Source organism: Oncorhynchus mykiss, chromosome 13, assembly GCF_057628025.1.
Source record: "Oncorhynchus mykiss isolate SJ-2025 chromosome 13, ASM5762802v1, whole genome shotgun sequence".
Lineage (NCBI taxonomy): Eukaryota > Metazoa > Chordata > Actinopteri > Salmoniformes > Salmonidae > Oncorhynchus > Oncorhynchus mykiss.
The window spans coordinates 66,030,475-66,037,839 of NC_143034.1; positions in this window are offsets into that span (position 1 = coordinate 66,030,475).

The following is a 7,365-nucleotide window of genomic DNA, read 5'->3' on the forward strand; positions in this document are numbered from 1 at the left end:
TAGATCTTACAGTGAAATGCTTACTTACAGGCTCTAACCAACAGTGCAATAAAGCTATTAGGTGAACAATAGTTAAGTCAAGAAATAAAAAGACTGTGAAAAATAACAGCAGCGAGGCTACATACAGGCACCGGTTAGTCGGGTTGATTGAGGAAGTATGTACATGAATGTATAGTTAAAGTGACTTTGCATATTTTATTTATTATTTATTTCACCTTTATTTAACTAGGTAGGCAAATTGAGAACAAGTTCTCATTTACAATTGCGACCTGGCCAAGATAAAGCAAAGCAGTTCGACACATACAACAACACATGGAGTAAAACAAACATACAGTCAATAATACAGTAGAAAAATAAGTCTATTTACAATGTGAGCGATGAGGTGAGATAAGGAAGGTAAAGGCAAAAAAGGCCATGGTGGCAAAGAAAATACAATATAGCAAGTATAACACTGGAATGGAAGAATGTGCAAAGTAGAGATAGAAATAATTGGGTGCAAAGGAGCAAAATAAATAAATACAGTAGGGGAAGAGGTAATTGTTTGGGCTAAATTATAGATGGGCTATATACAGGTGCAGTAATCTGTGAGCTTCTCTGACAGCTGGTGCTTAAAGCTAGTGAGGGAGATGTGTTTCCAGGTTCATAGATTTTTGTAGTTCGTTCCAGACATTGGCAGCAGAGAACTGGAAGGAGAGGCGGCCAAAGGAAGAATTTGTTTTGGGGGTGACCAGAGAGCTATACCTGCTGGAGCGCGTGCTACAGGTGGGTGCTGCTATGGTGACCAGCGAGCTGAGACAAGGGGGGACTTTACCTAGCAGGGTCTTGTAGATGACCTGGAGCCAGTGGGTTTGGCGATGAGTATGAAGCGAGGGCCAGCCAACGAGAGCGTACAGGTCGCAGTGGTGGGTAGTACATGGGGCTTTGGTGACAAAACGGATGGCACTGTGATAGACTGCATCCAATTTATTGAGTACGGTATTGGAGGCTATTTTGTAAATGACATCACCGAAGTCGAGGATCGGTAGGATGGTCAGTTTTACGAGGGTATGTTTGGCAGCATGAGTGAAGGATGCTTTGTTGCAAAATAGGAAGCCAATTCTAGATTTAACTTTGGAATGGAGATGTTTGATGTGAGTCTGGAAGGAGAGTTTACAGTCTAACCAGACACCTAGGTATTTGTAGTTATCCACATATTCTAAGTCAGAACCGTCCAGAGTAGTGATGCTGGACGGGCGGGCAGGTGCAGGCAGCGATCGGTTGAAGAGCATGCATTTAGTTTTACTTGTATTTAAAAGCAGTTGGAGGCCACGGAAGGAGAGTTGTATGGCATCGAAGCTCGTCTGGAGGGTTGTTAACACAGTGTCCAAAGAAGGGCCAGAAGTATGCAGAATGGTGTCGTCTGCGTAGAGGTGGATCAGAGACTCACCAGCAGTAAGAGCGACATCATTGATGTTTTCAGAGAAGAGAGTCGACCCAAGAATTGAACCCTGTGGCACCCCCATAGAGACTGCCAGAGGCCCGGACAACAGGCCCTCCGATTTGACACACTGAACTCTATCAGAGAAGTAGTTGGTGAACCAGGCGAGGCAATCATTTGAGAAACCAAGGGTATCGAGTCTGCCAATGAGGATGTGGTGATTGACAGAGTCGAAAGCCTTGGCCAGGTCAATGAATACGGCTGCACAGTATTGTTTCTTATCGATGACAGTTAAGATATCGTTTAGGACCTTGAGCGTGGCTGAGGTGCACCATGACCAGCTCTGAAACCAGATTGCATAGTGGAGAAGGTGCGGTGGGATTCGAAATGGTCGGGAATCTGTTTGTTGACTTGGCTTTCGAAGACCTTGGAAAGGCAAGGTAGGATATAGGTCTGTAGCAGTTTGGGTCAAGAGTGTTCCCACCTTTGAAGAGGGGGATGACCGCAGCTGCTTTCCAATCTTTGGGGATCTCAGACGACGTGAGAAGTTGAACAGGCTAATAATAGGGGTTGCAACAATTTCGGCAGATAATTTTAGAAAGAAAGGGTCCAGATTGTCTAGCCCGGCTGATTTGTAGGGGTCCAGATATTGCAGCTCTTTCAGAACATCAGCTGACTGGAGTTGGGAGAAGGAGAAATGGGGAAGGCTTGGGCGAGTTGCTGTGGGGGGTGCAGTGCTGTTGACCGGGGTAGGGGTAGCCAGGTGGAAAGTATGGCCAGCCATAGAGAAATGCTTATTGAAATGATCAATTATAGTGGATTTATCAGTGGGCAGTCAGGTCAGGAGAGAACCAAGGGCTATATCTGTTCCTGGTTCTAAATTTATTGAATGGGGCATGCTTATTTAAGATGGTGAGGAAGGCATTTTTTTTAAATAACCAGGCATCCTCTACTGACGGGATGAGGTCAATATCCTTCCAGGATACCCGGGCCAGGTCGATTAGAAAGGCCTGCTCGGTGAAGTGTTTCAGGGAGCGTTTGACAGTGATGAGTGGAGGTTGTTTGACCACTGATCCATTACGGATGCAGGCAATGGGGCTGTGATCGCTGAGATCTTGGTTGTATTTAGTGTATTTAGAGGGTAAGTTGGTTAGGATGATATCTATGAGGGTGCCCGTGTTTACAGCTTTGGGGTGGTACCTGGTAGGTTTATTGATAATTTGTGTGATGCCATCTTGGTATGGTATATATATATGATAAACAGAGAGTAGCAGCAGTGTAAAAGAGTGGTTGGGGGGCACACAATGCAAATAGTCTGGGTAGCCATTTGATTACCTGTTCAGGAGTCATATGGTTTGGGGGTAAAAACTGTTGGGAAGCCTTTTTGTCCTAGACTTGGCACTCTGGTACGGATTGCCATGGGGTAGTAGAGAGAACCGTCTATGACTGGGGTGGCTGGGGTCTTTGACAATTTTTAGGGCCTTCCTCTGACACCGCCTGGTGTAGAAGTTCTGGATGGCAGGCAGCTTAGCCCCAGTGATGAACTGGGCCGTACGCACTACCCTCTGCTGTGCCTTGCGGTCGGAGGCCGAGCAATTGCCCTACCAGGCAGTGATGCTCCCAATGTTGCAGCTGTAGAAACTTTTGTGGATCTGAGGACCCATGCCAAATCTTTTTAGTTTCCTGAGGGGGAATAGGCTTTGTCATGCCCTCTTCACGACTGTCTTAGTGTGTTTGGAACATTCTAGTTTGTTGGTGATGTGGACACCAAGGAACTTGAAGCTCTCAACCTGCTCCACTACAGCCCAGTCGATGAGAATGGGGGCGTACTCGGTCCTCCTTTTCCTGTATTCCACAATCATTTCCTTAGTCTTGGTTATGTTGAGGGATAGGTTGCTATTCTGGCACCATCCGGCTAGGTCTCTGACCTCCTCCCTATAGGCTTTCCCATTGTTGTCGGTGATCAGGCCTACCAATGTTTTGTCATCTGCAAACTTAATGATGGTGTTGGAGTCGTGCCTGGCCATGCAGTCGTGAGTAAACAGGGAGTACAGGAGGGGACTGAGCACATACCCCTGGGGGGCTCCAGTGTTGAGGATCAGCGTGGCAGATGTGTTGCTACCTACCCTCACCACCTGGGGGCGGCCAGTCAGGAAGTCCAGGATCCAGTTGCAGAGGGATGTGTTTAGTCCCAAGATCCTTAGCTTAGTGATGAGCTTTGAGGGTATTATGGTGTTGAACGCTGAGCTGAGGTCAATGAATAGCATTCTCACATAGGTGTTCCTTTTGTCCAGGTGGGAAAGGGCAGTGTGGAGTGCAATAGAGATTGCATCATCTGTGGATCTGTTTGGGCGGTATGCAAATTGGAGTCGGTCTAGGGTTTCTGGGATAATGGTGTTTATGTGAGCCATTACCAGCCTTTCATGGCTACAGACGTGAGTGCTACGGGTCTGTAGTCATTTAGGCAGGTTGCCTTTGTGTTCTTGGGCACAGGGACTATGGTGGTCTGCTTGAAACATGTTGGTATTACAGACTCAATCAGGGGCATGTTGAAAATGTCAGGGAAGACACCTGCCAGTTGGTCAGTGCAAGAGGCGTCACTACAGTACCTGGTTCGATTCCAGGCTGTATAACATCCGGCCGTGATTGGGAGTTCCACAGGGCAGCGCACAATTGGCCCAGTGTCGTCCTAGGGTTTGGCTGGAGTAGGCCTAGTTAAATTACTATCCCATTGCTACCACTAGGGGTCACTAGAGAGCTGCCTCATATAGCCTCACCTTTTTATTTAACCTTTAAGTCAGTTAAGAACAAATTCCTATTTACTTCCAGAGTTCTAGGTTAATTAGTGCCTGTTTGGCTATGCGAGAGCAGCGAGACTACCTTAACTGTAGTAGTACCAGCATGTAGACAACAACAACACATTAACTAAATGCCTATCAAAGAGTAAGTAAATCACTTAAAGCCTTGTGCTTTCACCACAATCTATTACAATGTAGGTTAAGACCCCAACGTAACTTGACCACAGTCTGTTTTCAGGAAAATGTATTTACTGTGGTCGTTTGTGTGTGGTGTGTGTGTGTGTTAGTATTACAGTTTCTCAATTCCTGTCACACCGAATGGGGACAGGAAGCTGAACCTGAGCTCTTTTGTAAGTAAGCATGTGAAAAATAAAATTGTATTTGATTCTGAGCAGTGCTTACCACAAAGACTATGTGACAGACCAGGGGTGTATTTACTAGGAACCAAACGGAATTAAACTGGACGAAATGGGTGGGGACCTACATACATTTGTCCAATATAAACATTTATTTTCTGAAACAGTTTGCACTAATGAATGCACCACAGCCACTGTGATGGAAAGTACAGTGTAGAGTCCCCACATCCTGCTCCAACGGAAACTAGTCTGTACATTTCAGAGGAGAAAACAAGGGCAAGGGTATGACAACTTAAAAAATTCTTAATTTATTTTATATCTTTAAAATTAAAAACATTTGAAGTGCATTCTACAACCTCCCAAAGGCACAGTCATACGTGTATTTGACCAAATTCATAAAACACTGCCACACAATACCGTTTTTGTTTTTAGAAGTAAGAAACTGAACTCTATAAAAATGACAAACATTTTTGTCTGGAAAAGAATGGCCATCGTATCGGGAGATCCGCAGGACATGGGAGGATATATCATCAGCTGTGGTAGAAGCAGACGCCCCAGAGTGTTAAACATGCTGGTTTAGAGGTCCACGCTGCGTGCTCAAGATATGCATTGCTGCCTTTGAAAACATTCTTGGGACACTTAAATGCAATGAAATGTTCATACAATACATGTTCAACAACCGAACTGATCGAGGTGGACAATGTTCTATGAAAATGGCTTCAACAACAAAACAACAGCAGAAAAACTTTAGCAGGAAGGAAACGAGTGAGACAGAATGAGAGATGTAGAGGAAGATAGGGTGTCTGATTCCCCTGTCTCGTTTCACATCGAGCCTGACCCCAGATCTGCTTGTGCTGTCATTCCAACTTCTATAAGACAGCACAAATAGATCTGGGACCATGCTAAACCCATACAACAATGGCACCGACTGTAAGGGTTTTCCTCAGAATACCTTACACCTGTGTGCTGCGATTCCATCAGACACAGATATACAGTACTGTACATGAAAGAGATCTATAGGGATCTCCAAGTGGAGACTGTCTGTGATAAATAGGCAGAACTGTTATATTCTAGCCTGGTACCTGATCAGTTTGTGCTGTCTCGCCAACTTATATGGTCATTGTCAAACCAAGAGTTGGCAAGATAGTACAAACATATTTGGGATCAGGCTACTGACATCTCACCATATAAAAGGACAGTCATTGACTGTGACTGTGCAAACGAAGCAGGACCCTTGGCGCGTCTATGTATGGAGAGCTCATTTGAGGAGAACTGAAATCAAACATACATACTCACACTCAATAACGACTCTCAGTAAATACACATACACACAAAATATACTTAGTGTGTGACAGATTGACACCACATCACCAGACAAGAAAGGTTCACTTTGTGACAATGAAAAGGAAATAGAGTGACACACATATATATAATTATATTATCGCATTTTAACTCAGTCCAGCACAGTCCTTCTTGGAATATGTAAACAAAGTAATTATTTGAAATCAGAAATGTCTGGTGCAGAAATGAAAAAGATAAACAAACATAAAAAATAAGGCTGGCGCAATGACGTGTGGACGACAAGAGGCCACAAAGGTCTCAACAGAAACCAATAAAACAGATGGCAATGAAGCACTTGAAAACACAAACAGGAATATATATTGAACAGATCTCTCTGTACAGAACTGCACATTCAGCAGCAGAGGCAGATGGACGCTGCAGTGGAGAGAAATGGTGGGACTACTGTTCCACATCTGTGGGGTTGACATGGAAACACCTTTAAACCAGGGTTTTATCTTTTGTGTGCGTGTGTGAGTGGTTGTAACAGGAACCCCCAAAACCACGACACTCTTTTTCAGGAAAGGAACAAATCAAATTAAAAAGAACCAATAAAAACATTCACCCAAAATGATTTTGAATGCCTTTGAAAATATCCACCAAATATACAGTCAACACTTCTTCTGAAGCACAGACTCAACAATCGTACAACCAGACACACGTTACAAGACACACACACACACACACACAATCACATAAATCCACGCATGTTCAATCGCACCCTAAAAATACAGCACAGCAGTAGGACCCCAGCACACACACACACACACGCACACACCACGAGCATCAAAAACACACACACCCCACGGGCATCAAAAACACACACAACAACTCTCTTTACAGTCTATCTGCTGTCACCCACATGCCCCATCTCCTTCTGACTGGCTCTTGGGCTTTGATTGACATGAGAGTGAGAGCTAAATGAACAATTTAGAACTGCAGAATCGTAAGCAGCCATTTCCTCTTCCTCCCTCCGTTCCTCCCTATACAGAAGGGTTGGGTAAGGGAGGACAAACTGTTAACCGTCACATCTTTAGGACCACCTTGGTACAGCAGACCGTTGTTGGAGGGTAGTTTAGGTTGGCATGTACATTGTGCTGCCCTGTTGTCAGCCAGTGACACCAATACAGAGAAACATGGCAGGTCCTTGTTCAATACACAGATCCATTCAAGTGACAACAAACACTCTTCACTCCATGGGTCGGGTGTGTGTGTGTGTGTGTAAGTTCACCCTGTGTCCTTTGTGCAGCAATGCCGGACCGGTGATTGTGTGCCCATCCATGCATGTGTGGTATCTGTGCTTACAGCAGACTTGTGCCATACAGACCTTATTGGGACTGTGTCTGTGTGTGTCTGTGTACTGATGGGTCAGCATCTATGTGTAGAGACTGCAGAATTTTTTATTGAGTGTATGAACATGTGTGTGTGTGTACAGTATCTACACTCAAATGTGTGT